Below are 14,279 nucleotides of genomic sequence, written 5' to 3'. Positions count from 1 at the left end.
GACGAAAGAGGTGCCTTCCGGGGCATCCCCAAGCTCTGGCTTTTTGGTGTCCTTAGATTATCTTGGGGTGCCACGGGCATCCCCAAGCTTAGGCTCTTGCCACTCCTTGTTCCATACTCCATCAAATCTTTACCCAAAACTTGAAAACTTCACAACACAAAACTTAACAGATAATCTCGTGAGCTCCGTTAGCGAAAGAAAACAAAACACCACTTCAAGGTACTGCACTGAACTCATTCTTTATTTATATTGGTGTTAAACCTACTGTATTACAACTTATCTATGGTTTATAACCTATTTTACTAGCCATAGATTCATCAAAATAAGCAAACAACACACACAAAACAGAATCTGTCAAAAACAGAACAGTCTGTAGTAATCTGTAACTAACGCAAACTTCTGGAACTCTAAAGATTCAGCCAAAATAGGAAGACCTAAATAATTTGTTTATTGGTCTGCTCCAATTGGAATCAATATTATATCACGTTCTGGTAATTTTTAACAATTGTTTTCGTGAACAGAAAGTTTCTGGAATTTTCAGCAAGATCAAATAACTATCATCCATGAAGATCCTATAGGTTTAACTTGGCACAAACACTAATTAAAAATCAAAAACAAATCTAACAAGAGTCTAGATCAAATACTTATTCCTAAACAGAAGCAAAAAGCAAAAAAAAAAAAAAAAATTGGGTTGCCTCCCAACAAGCGCTATCGTTTAACGCCCCTAGCTAGGGCATAAAAACACGGATAGATCTAGGTATTGCCATCTTTGGTAGGCAATCCATAAGTGGCTCTCATAATAAATTCATATGGAAATTTAATTTTGTTTCTAGGGGAAGTGTTCCATGCCCTTCCTTAACGGAAATTGGAATCTAATATTCCCTTCCTTCATATCAATAATTACACCAATCGTTCTAAGGAAAGTCTACCAAGAATAATAGGACATGAAGGATTGCAATCTATATCAAGAACAATAAAATCCACGGGCACATAATTCCTATTTGCAAAAATAAGAACATCATTAATTCTTCCCATAGGTTTTTTAATAGTGGAATCCGCAAGGTGTAAGTTTAAAGAGCAATCGTCAAATTCGCGGAAACCTAACAAATCACACAAAGTTTTTGGAATCGTGGAAACACTAGCACCCAAATCACACAAAGCATAGCATTCATGATCTTTAATTTTAATTTTAATAGTAGGTCCCCACTCATCATAAAGTTTTCTAGGTATAGAAACTTCAAACTCAAGCTTTTCTTCATAAGATTGCATCAAAGCATCAACGATATGTTTAGTAAAAGCTTTATTTTGACTATAAGCATGCGGAGAATTTAGCACGGATTGCAATAAGGAAATACAATCTATCAAAGAGCAATTATCATAATTAAATTCCTTGAAATCCAAAATAGCGGGTTCATTGCTATCTAAAGTTTTAACCTCTTCAATCCCACTTTTATCAATTTTTGCATCGAGATCTAAAAACTCCGAATTTTTGGAACGCCTTCTAGGTAAAGGTGGATCATCTCCAGTCCCATCATTATCAAGATTCATATTGCATTACAAAGATTTAATAGGGGAATCATCAATAATTTTTAGATCTTCATCATTATTCTCATAAAAATTAGAAGAACACGCTTTCACAAAGCAATCTTTTTTAGCACGCATCCTAGCGGTTCTTTCTTTACATTCATCAATGGAAATTCTCCTGGCTTTGAGAGACTCATTGATATCATGCTTAGGTGGAATAGATCTAAGTTTCAAAGAATCAACATCAAGAGAAATTTTGTCCATGTTCCTAGCCAATTCATCAATCTTAGGCAATTTTTCTTCAAGCAAAGCATTGAAATTCTTTTGCGAATTCATAAATTCTTTAACACTAGTTTCAAAATCAGACGGCAACTTATTAAAATTTCCATAAGAATTGTTGTAGGAATTACCATAATTATTAGAGGAATTACTAGGATACGGTCTAGGATTAAAGTTTCCTCTATAAGCGTTGTTACCAAAATTATTCCTACCAACAAAATTCACATCCATAGATTCATTATTATTCTCAATCAAGGTAGACAAGGGCATATCATTAGGATCAGAAGAAACACTCTTATTAGCAAATAATTTCATAAGTTTATCCAACTTTCCACTTAAAACATTAATTTATTCTATCGCATGTACCTTTTTACTAGTAGATCTTTCAGTATGCCATTGAGAATAATTAACCATAATATTATATAGGAGTTTGGTAGCTTCTCCTAAAGTGATTTCCATAGAAGTGCCTCCCGCGGCCGAATCTAAAAGATTTCTAGAAGCAAAATTCAATCCGGCATATTTTTTTGTATAATCATCCAAAGATTCAAACCATGTGTAGGGCAATTACGTATCATTAATTTCATCCTCTCCCAAGCTTGTGCAACATGTTCATGATCAAGTTGCTTAAAATTCATGATATCGTTTCTAAGAGAGATGATTTTAGCGGGAGGAAAATACTTAGAGATAAAAGCATCTTTGCATTTATTCCATGAATCAATACTATTTTTAGGCAAAGACGAAAACCAAGCTTTAGCACGATCTTTAAGCGAAAAAGGAAATAGCTTCAATTTAACAATATCATTGTCCACATCTTTCTACTTTTGCATATCACACAAATCAACGAAGTTATTTAGATGGGTAGCGGCATCTTCACTAGGAAGGCCGGCGAATTGATCTTTCATGACAAGATTCAACAAAGCAGTATTAATTTCACAAGATTCGGTATCGGTAAGAGGAGCAATCGTAGTGCTAAGAAAATCATTGTTGTTGGTATTGGTAAAGTCACATAATTTAGTATTATCTTGAGCCATCGTGACAAGCAAGCAATCCAACACACGAGCAAACAAGAAGCGAGCGAAAAAGAGGCGAACAGAAAAGAGAGGGCGTATAAAACGGCAAGGGTAAAGTGGGGGAGAGGAAAACGAGAGGCAAATGGCAAATAATGTAATGCGAGGGATAAGAGTTTGTGATGGGTACTTGGTATGTTGACTTTTGCGTAGACTCACCGGCAACGGTGCTAGAAATCCTTCTTGCTACCTCTTGAGCACTGCGTAGGTTTTTCCCTTGAAGAGGAAAGGGTGATGCAGTAAAGTAGCGTAAGTATTTCCCTCGGTTTTTGAGAACCAAGGTATCAATCCAGTAGGAGGCTACGCTCGAGTCCCTCGCACCTACACAAAACAAATAAGAACCTCGCCACCAACGCGATAAAGGGGTTGTCAATCCCTTCACGGTCACTTACGAGAGTGAGATCTGATAGATATGATAAGATAATATTTTTGGTATTTTTATGATAAAGAGAAATGAAGATGCAAAGTAAAATAAAAGGCAATAGAAATAGCTAAGTGTTGGAAAATTAATATGATGGAGAATAGACCCGGGGGCCATAGGTTTCACTAGTGGCTTCTCTCAAGAGCATAAGTATTACGGTGGGTGAACAAATTACTGTCGAGCAATTGATAGAATTGAGCATAGTTATGAGAATATCTAGGTATGATCATGTATATAGGCATCACATCCATGACAAAGTAGACCGACTCCTGCCTACATCTACTACTATTACTCCACACATCGACTGCTATCCAGCATGCATCTAGAGTATTAAGTTCATAAGAACAAAGTAATGCTTTAAGTATGACGACATGATGTAGAGGGATAAACTTGTGCAATATGATATAAACCCCATCTTGTTATCCTCGATGGCAACAATACAATACGTTCCTTGATGCCCCTGCTGTCACTGGGAAAGGACACCGCAAGATTGAACCCAAAGATAAGCACTTCTCCCATTGCAAGAAAGATATATCTAGTAGGCCAAAACAAACTGATAATTCGAAGAGACTTGCAAACATAACCAATCATACATAAAAGAATTCAGAGAAGATTCAAATATTGTTCATAGATAATCTTGATCATAAACCCACAATTCATCGGTCCCGACAAGCCTGGGGGGGTAGGCGCGCCCCCTGCCTCGTGCTCTGATTGCTTGACGTGGACTCCAAGTCCTCTGGATCACGTTTGTTCCGAAAATCACGTTCCCGAAGGTTTCATTCCGTTTGGACTCCGTTTGATATTCTTTTTCTGCGAAACTCTGAAATAGGCAAAAAAACAGCAATTTGGGCTGGGCCTGCGGTTAATAGGTTAGTCCCAAAAATAATATAAAAGTGTATAGATAAGCCCATGAAACATCCAAAACAGAATTTATAATAGCATGGAACAATAAAAAATTATAGCTACGTTGGAGATGTATCAACCCTCTCCTCGCCAGAAATCGCTCTGGGCAAATATAGGCGAGATGCGAGATTACCGTCCTATCCCCAACCGACGGGACGTCCAAATTTTAAACGGGGGCTAAGTTCGTAACTTTCCCATATTTCAGACAGGCACGTCCCAAAAACATGGTTCCCCATACCTCTCCCTCCATTTTCCCATTCATACACCATCCGCGCTAGAACACCATCCCCACATCAGCCTCCTCCGTCCGCCACCCCATCCATCGCCGCCGTCCTCCACCCCATCCATCGCCACCGTCCTCTACCATGCCGGAGCGCCTACCAAGACCGTGTCGTCCACTGCTAGAGATGGACGTTTCTCATCCACGGCGACGGACCAAGAGCCTTGCATCATGTCCTCTCGCTTCATCGGCGCCGTCGTCCTCTTTGCCGAGGCCGCTCAAACGACCTTCTCTTCCACCGCAACGGGACTTATCCCCCGATGCACCCGTCTACGCTCGCAGATCTGCTTCAATGCCACCGACAACCATCGCACCCCCGATGCCTACATGGCGCCGCAAGAGAGGTGGTACTTCATATCTCCTCAACTTTTTTATCTCAACTAGAAAATAGATCGTAACTTGGTTACTGTACTTTCTTTTCAGCTCTTAGAATTTAGTTCTTAGTTCGAAGCAAACAATGATGATAAGCATTTCTCCGGTTTGCAGCTTTAAATCTGCCATGGCACAGTCATAATAGGGTTTAAATGATCATGCTTACGGTTTAATTGATCATGTTGGTTCCGTGGTGGTTTCTTTAATAGAAATCGGAGGGGAAACCCTCTTTTGCTCAAAAAAAATGCCAGCAGAAGAACACTCGGGTGTGTATCTCTACAGGGTGCCCATGGTGGGACGCGACCCAGGCTCCGATTCCCCTCTGTTCTGATGCGCGGTTCTGATCTCTACTCACCCCCAGCCCCCTGCCTCGCCGGCGACTTGCCGTCCCCGGACGGCATGACTGTAACACCCCGAGAATCATGCTACAGTAACAATCTGTGATTAAGCTAATCATGTTGCTAATCAGGGCTTGATCACATTGGAATCACATTTCTTTTCAAACTCCTAATTCAAACTTCAATTAACTTTAAAGTGGAAAATAAAAGTTTTCAAAAATTTAAACAAAAATGTTCGGGCCATGCCAAATATTACAAGGGTAATTATACTAAAGAAAACATATTTTTATAAAATGCCTAAATAAATTAAATTGAAATAAAACAGAAAAGAAAATAAATAAATAAAAAGAAAATACAAAAGAAAACAGAACAAACAAAGAAAAAAAAGGGAGAAGGAGAAGCCCCCCCACTGGACCCTGGCCCAACTGGGCCGACCCCAGGCCCAGCCGGCCTAGCCCACCTCCCCGAGTCGCCCTCCCCTTCCCTGTTCCCCCGACCGGGGTCGGAACAGGGGCAGGTCCCCGCCGCACCACCTCGCCGGCGACGGGGGAGGATAAGGCCGCCCCGACGCCTCGGCCTCCGCCCATCCCTCCCACTTGCCCCTCTCGCTCGCCTCTGCGCCCCCCTCCCCCAGATCCACCTCTCCCCTCACCCTCTCCTTCGTTCTGGAGAGGAGACCGACGCGGTCGCCGCCGTTCTCCGTCGTTCACGCGGCCACCGAGCCCCGTTCCCCTCCCCGACGTGTCCACGAGCTCCGCCGCGTCGAGCCCGTCCTCCCCGACCACCTGCTCGAGCCGGGACCCCCTACATCACCCCCCAACGCCGTCGCCTTCTTCCTCGGGTCGCCGCCGTCTCCTTCGACTCCGGCGACTGCTGCTACTACTAAGCCACCCACGGGCCTTTCTTGCGCCGCGCGGTGAGCACCTCATCCTCTCCCCTCGCTCTCCTGGCCTCTTGAGCTCTTGTAGCTGCCGCTCTGCTTGCGCCTGAACGCGTCGCCGCGGAGCTCGCCGCCGGCAAGGCTCCGGTGACCTTTCGGTCACGGGCTCAAGCCCGTTGCACTCCCCACAGCGCGTAGATGCTCCCCAGCCCCTCCGCTTGCTCGATAGCATGCCGTAGCCCCGTTTCCGTAGGGCACCCGTGCACGCTGCCGCCTCCGCCGCTCGCCGGCGCCGATTCCGGCCAAGTCCGGCGAAGCTACGGCCACCACTGGATGCGGCGCTGCAAGCTCCTTCGAATGAGCCTAGCCCCGCTCCTCCCCGAGCCCCGTAGCGCAATTCCGGCCAACTCCGGCGAGGGGCCGCCTCTGTTTTGGTCGCCGGAGTCGCTCCGGCGCCGGCCGCCGACGTGGCTGGCCTGGGGCCACCCCAGAGCCACTGCCAGTGGGCCCCATGGGTCCCAGTTGACTGGGTTGACCCAGTCAACTGCTGACTGGGCAGGCCCCAGCCACTGACGTGCGGGCCCCACCACTTAATCCGATAATTAAAACGTTTTAATAATTAAAACTAATTAGTTTAGGTAATTAGACTATGACAGGTGGGGTCCAGTAGTTAATTAATCTAATTTTAGTTAATTTAATCTTCTGATTAGTCCACTGTCTATGACAGGTAGGACCCACCTGTCTGGTTTGACTGGTCAGCCGACCTGTTGACCTGCTGACGTCAGCATTACCTCATGCTGACGTCATAATTCATTTTTGCTAAATTCAAATAATTCCAGAAATTCAAATAATCTTCGAAAATTCATATCTTTTAAACCGTAACTCGGATGAAAATGTTTTCTACATGAAAGTTGCTCAGAACGACGAGACGAATCCGAATACGCAGTCCGTTCGTCCACCACACCTCCCTAACCTATCGAACTAGCAACTTTCCCCCTCCGGTCCGTCTGTCCGAAAACGCAAAACATCAGGAATACCTTCCCGGATGTCCCCCCCCCCTTCGCCGGTACCACCTACTGTCGCGTTAGGACACACCTCGCACTGCTCATTGTCATGTCACGCATCGTCATGCTTATGTTTGCATTGTATTTACTGTTTCTTCCCCCCTCTTCTCTCCGGTAGACTACGAGACCGGCACTGCTGGTGCCCAGTTCGACTATGGAGTCGACGACCCCTCCTACTTGCCAGAGCAACCAGGCAAGCCCCCCCCCTTGATCACCAGATATCGCCTATTCTTCTCTATACTGCTTGCATTAGAGTAGTGTAGCATGTTACTGCTTTTCGATATCCTATCCTGATGCATAGACTATCCTTGCTACTACTGTTGATACCTTTACCTGCAATCCTACATGCTTAGTATAGGATGCTAGATTTCCATCAGTGGCCCTACATTCTTGTCCGTCTGTTGTGCTATACTAACGGGCCGTGATCACCTGGGCGGTGATCATGGGTATATACTTATGTACTATATACATGACACATGTGATGACCAAAGTCGGGTCGGCTCGTAGGAGTACCCGCGAGTGGATCTTTGTGGCGGAGCTACAGGGCAGGTTGAGACCGCCTAGGTGAGAGGTGGGCCTGGCCCTGGTCGGCGTCCGCGGTTACTTAACACGCTTAACGAGATCTTGGTATTTGATCTGAGTCTGGCCATTTGGTCTATACACACTAACCATCTACGTGGGAGTAGTTATGGGTATCCCGACGTCGTGGTATCAGCCGAAGCTCTTTTGACGTCAGCAACTGAGTGGCGCGCGCCGCATTGGACCGTAAGCTCGCGCTTGTATTAAGGGGGCTAGGTCTGCTTCCGGCTGCGTACGCAACGTGCAGGTGTGCATAGGGCGATGGGCCCAGACCCCTGCGCGCATAGGTTTAGACCGGCGTGCTGACCTCTCTGTTGAGCCTAGGTGGGGCTGCGACGTGTTTATCTTACAAGGCCGGGCATGACCCAGAAAAGTGTGTCCGGCCAAATGGGATCGAGCGTGTTGGGTTATGTGGTGCACCCCTGCAGGGAAGTTTATCTATTCGAATAGCCGTGTCCCTCGGTAAAAGGACGACCCGGAGTTGTACCTCGACCTTATGACAACTAGAACTGGATACTGAATAAAATACACCCTTCCAAGTGCCAGATACAACCCGGTGATCGCTCTCTAATAGGGCGACGAGGAGGGGATCGCCGGGTAGGATTATGCTATGCGATGCTACTTGGAGGACTTCAATCTACTCTCTTCTACATGCTGCAAGATGGAGATGGCCAGAAGCGTAGTCTTCGACAGGACTAGCTATCCCCCTTTTATTCTGGCATTCTGCAGTTCAGTCCACTGATATGTCCCGTTACACATATACCCATGCATATGTAGTATAGCTCCTTGCTTGCGAGTACTTTGGATGAGTACTCACGGTTGCTTCTCTCCCTCTTTTCCCCCTTTCCTTTCTATCTGGTTGTCGCAACCAGATGTTGGAGTCCAGGAGCCAGACGCCACCGTCGTCGACGACACTGGAGGTGCCTACTACTACGTGCAGGCCGCTGACGACGACTAGGAGTAGTTAGGAGGATCCCAGGCAGGAGGCCTGCGCCTCGTTCGATCTGTATCCCAGTTTGTGCTAGCCTTCTTAAGGCAAACTTGTTTAACTTATGTCTGTACTCAGATATTGTTGCTTCCGCTGACTCGTCTATGATCGAGCAATTGTATTCGAGCCCTCGAGGCCCCTGGCTTGTATTATGATGCTTGTATGACTTATTTATGTTTTAGAGTTGTGTTGTGATATCTTCCCGTGAGTCCCTGATCTTGATCGTACACATTTGCGTGCATGATTAGTGTACGGTCAAATCGGGGGCGTCACAATGACTCTAGGAGGAGACGCCGGACAAACAGAAGGTTAGGAGCCGCTCGCCCAACAATGTCACCGCTGCCCGGGCGCGCCGCCGTGCCTACCTTCCCAGTCTGTTCAGGGCTCAGGCATGCAGCACCCACTAAGCCAACCCGATTTATCGTGAGATACATCCTCAACACTCAGCAGCCACTCCTCATCACCCATTTTATAATTGATTCATTACTCATTAGGCAGGACTGTCATTAGGGTTTGTTGTGTGCTGAGTGCTACCTACACTTAATGGTTCAGATGTATTTCAGTAATCTTTAGTACCTGTAAAGTTCACAGGGTTTCAAAATTCCGGCCCTAGGAACAGACACTAGTCATTTTGGATAGTTGGTCGTAGTGACATTGACCCAGTTACTACTGCAGGCCAGGTTTGTTGACAATTTTACTTGTCTTTCTTACTCATTCGATATGATATCCAATTATTCACGTTGATTAGGTGCAAACAATGAGTGCTAGACAAACTTCTTGATTCAGATTTTGGACGGTCTCTTACTACAGTTACAATTATGCATACTTGTCCTCGTAAGCTCACAAGTAAATGATTGATTCACTACATCTATGCTTGCCTTGTCATATTTGTTGTCGATATTATTTTAGGGTGGACCACCCTGTTTCAAAATACTAGAACCATAGACATGAGTGAATAGTATTTCTCTGTGTGATCTCTTCCGTCATGTGTGGGCAAGGAACACTGCATTGTATAGAAAGAAAGTGTCATTTCCAGCTTTTACATAGACTACAATATTTTACATGGAATACAATCTGCCTACTTGCTATGCGTCGCACTAGCAGCACTCCACCCTTGAAGCTAAACATTATGCCACTCATAATTCCTTAGTTTATTTGTTCAAATACGAATTTGATATGATTCTAATGTTCCTACTTTAGTTTTGAAATGTGTGTCTGCCTGTTATAGAGACATAAGAGGTTTGTATTTCTGTGTAGTCTGGTCAGCACGGTTGGGGGGTGAACTTTGCATATGCAGGGGTTTATAGGGAGACACTCTTCGAGTTGAATCCTCAATGCATTCCATAGATAATTTGACTACTTTTTATGTTTTCATGAATCTCTGATTCTGAACAGCATCATAATGATTATGAACTTGCACACATGAAAAGAATAAAGCAGAACAATGCAATGGCTGTCAAACTTGGCATTAAGGGACTGAAATCAAGTCTGGATGCAATGCAATGCAAACGCTCTCCACCTACAGATTCATGCTCAGAATATGATCCTAACAGTGATTCTGAGCTAGAGGGAGACCTAAGTCAATGTAGCTCCCTAGTGGATGAGTCAGAGGTAGATGCCCTATCTTATTCACCCATCAAGGTGCTTGCTCTAACTTTCCAAGGTTATATTGGTTGCACATAACTTGCAACTGATGCTTTGCATTGCTTCTACTTTGTTGCATTGCCATTAGCTTAGTTTACACATCGTGCATGTGAATACGCCCTGCCTATCCATTTTCAGTACATATTCCATCTGTCATCATACCATATTTATCCATTGAAATGTTGTTCTTGTGTATCAGACGTTCAAAAGGAAGAGGGCGATTGCTGATCGCGGACGAGCACGAGCAAAGTATTTGGAAAAGGTAGTGACACTTGGTAAATCAAATAGCCCATTAGGTGTAGTTGCAATATCACCTGACCCACAAAACACCCCAACTCTAGCAGACTCTAGCCCTACTACACTGGTCATTTCTGATGCCCCAACTCAGCAGACCCCAACTGTAGCAAACAATATGATGATGCCAGTTGACATAGCACCAGCTCTACAACGCAAAACCCCCATTCCAGCAAAGAGTACACCAAATCCAGTTGCCAAATCCCTTTTCGAACCAGAGAGAGCCCGAATTGCAGCAAATAGGACCCCTGTTCCATTTCTTCCCAGTTTAGAAGACGCAGCTTATATTGTTGTCAAGAACTTTGTGCGCATCTTTCCTTCATGGAAAGATTATACCGCAGACACAGAACAATTTCCAGTCTTCCTCCGCAACTTACGCGTAAGTAATGTACTAATGTTATTCATGGTAATTATTGCATATGTTTCTGCTGACAGAAGACACAAGATTTCATTCTTTTAAATAGGCAAGGACCAAACTAGATTGTCAAGACGAGCGAGGGTTGGTTGCGCTTTTCAAGCACTCGTTGATGAACTATCGTTCCTACCTGAGGCAAGCGCACTTCGATGGCAAGCCTCTAAACAAAATTTCTGTAACATCTCTGGTGCTACATTTATCAGACAATGACTGGAATAATCTTGTTACACATTGGTCTCGTCTGCAGCGTAAGGTATTGTCTATGATATCACATCACAATTTGAACTACATTTCTGCATTTGCCTTAACGTCTCACTTGTATGAAAACTGTTAGCAGAAGAACACTCATTCTCAAGGGACCACCGAATCTCGCAACTATACTGCACACTGCCTTGCTCTTGTGAGTACCTCTTGCCCTGTATGACCATACTTACTTTCATAGCTGTTTGATTATGTAGCATCACTGCACATGTTAGCCTCATTATCGTCCATTTGGTGGACATTATAAGATCCGTATGGACTCTTACATAAATTAAGAATCAACCCAATGCTTTTGAAGAGCTTTAGCTCTGCAGTCCTCTTGTAAGTAATGAACGTTGTCTATCACTGTACTTACATTAACAGCTACTCCCTCCATCCCATAATATAATAACAATTAATACAGTGCACCAGTGTTCAAAACACTCTTGTATTATGGGAAGAGGGATTGGTTCATTGTGTAGCATTCCGCCCACCATTTACTAAAAATATCAGATCTATATTTAATCTTACCAACAAGTTGAATACACAGACAATGCCAGTACAGAAGTGTAGCCCATTGCTCTTGTCAGTATATTTTGTCCTGTAACGCTTGTGCTTCCAGGGATTGGTAGTTGATTATGTAGCATCAATCTGCATCTTATCTTCATTATCCTCTATCCCTTCCAGTATTATCATATCTATAATTACTCTCTACAAAATGTAGAGTACATGCAATGCTTATGAAGAAGATTCTATGCTGAAATTCTTGAGTTATCCTTCCCTTGACATGGAGAAGGGCATTATAAAGCTGGTGTTAACTGTTAATGTAAGTCAGTCCTTCTAAAGCCTTTATCCTCAACTGTTGTTTAATTTGCTCATACTCCCTATCATTTACTGTTGTTTAGTTTGTTGTTTCTATCAAAATGCATGTTCGCAAGAACCGCAAGTTCCAAGTTTTACTTGTAAAACCAAATTCCTTATTCATACCATGAACATTACTCAACACTCCCTATATGTATGCTTGTTTTTGTGGATCTATAATCCAGTGTGTGGTGAAGCAGCCCACATTAGCACCTTGTCATCTCCTGTTTTATCTTACTGATGTGGCTGATGATATGAACAACATGCCATGCACATTAACCAAAATAGATACAATGATTGTCTTTGCCCTTCATCTGTGCTTGTTATGTTGACATGGTAATCCAGTAGTGTGGGGAAGCTCCCCGCATTATGAACAATGCCAAATTATGCTATTGATATTTTGAACTTACTCTTTATTTTCTAATTTCAAATTGGATGGAATTGACAGCACAGTTATCATCTTTGTTTATACATGTGCAAAACATGTCATCTCTCTGCTTGTTTCAGGGTGATATGCCTGATGGCATGAACAAGTCTATTGAAGGCTGTGAGACAAACCCAACATATATTGCAACAAAGAAGGCAAAACATCTTGAAGATAGAGAAACAACCCCAAAGTCTTGTCTTGATGCAGTGTTCAAGTTACTTGAGACTAGCAGTCAGACAAGCTCATAGAATTCATTGTCTGAATCAGTTCGACTTCTTCAATCCCAAGTTCTAGTAGAAAGGCATTCTGCAACTCAACATCGACTTGAAGTCCTATCTCTAAGAAAGATTGCGGAGAACACCAATGAGAACCTCATTGCTAAACAGCTACACCTGGAAGCTATGACCGGCATGCTAGGCCGGTCTCACAGCCTTGCTCAGCAGCTTGCGCGGCAGTTCCCGCGCAAGCCTAACCTTTCTTGAACTGTCTTGGAAGTGGTCTCGGTTTAGTATTATTTTGTTACGCTGCAATGGTGCCCCATTTTTGCAATCTGCTTCTTCATTGCGCCTTCGATGCCTAGTGGATGTAATATACCATAAATCCTTTATTGTATAGTGTAGGTTTATTCTAAGTTACTATGTCGTAATTTCTTTATTGTATAGAGTAGGTTTGTTCTTAAATCCTACTAGTTACTGCCATCATTCGCTATCTGAAAAAAACTGATGTAGTGGACCGGGCCGAAACATTCGCCTCTAACGGGCCTGGTTTTTAGCGGGCCACAATTGGGCCGGCCTGCATCTTTCTTGGGCCCGAATGGCCATTGGGGACTTCACACTTTGTGTCAGGCCCACAACTTACTCCGGCCTATATTCGGCCCAAATTTTAGTTGGGCATTTTGTGGACGCAATGCTTAGTTTGGCCCATGTAGCCTTGGGCCATTAACAGGCTGAATATTCTGCTGGCCTGTTACGGCCCAGTAGAAACCATGGGCCTTTAGCAGGCCGAAATGCATGATGGGCCTCAATTTTCACTAGTCGTCGACGGGCCTTCAACATGCTGAAATGTAGACCGGGCCTTTTTCGGCCCAGTTATATGACGGGCCGTTACCAGGCCGAAACATATCTCGGGCCATAGTTGGCAAAATGATATCATGTGCCTTTAACAGGCCGAAAGCTTAGTACAGGCATCAACGGGCTGAATTATACGACATGCCTTTAACAGGCCCAAAGTCATGTTGGGCTGAACTGTTGCCACCTTTATCATGGGCCGTTAGTGGGCCATATATGGCCCATGGGCAGCACGGGTCATTCCTAGGCCGAAAGACACACCGGGCTAAAATGGGCCCATGTCTACATCGGGCCTCTAATAGGCCGAAAGTCATTGGGCTGTAATTGGGCCCAAATATTCGACGAACAATTAACGGGCCAGATCTGGCATCGGGCCGTAAATGGGCCTTTATTAAACAGGTCGTTATTGGGCTGGCCCACTAGTACCTGAGTAAGTACTACGGGCCTTTGACTGGGCCGGCCTTTTTAACCTATATGGGCCTCTGTTGGGTCGTGCCACGTGTCGACGTATCTGTAACATCCCAAATTTTCAATTTGGAATGTTATACATAGGTCATTCATGCATATCATATGTTATTGCATTTTGTTTTGGGATCCTCAAAATTCTAAGCAACTCAAGGACCCACGGAGAGAGTT

This window comes from Triticum aestivum, chromosome 3D, assembly GCF_018294505.1.
Source record: "Triticum aestivum cultivar Chinese Spring chromosome 3D, IWGSC CS RefSeq v2.1, whole genome shotgun sequence".
Taxonomy (NCBI): domain Eukaryota; kingdom Viridiplantae; phylum Streptophyta; class Magnoliopsida; order Poales; family Poaceae; genus Triticum; species Triticum aestivum.
This window is presented reverse-complemented; position numbering follows the sequence as displayed.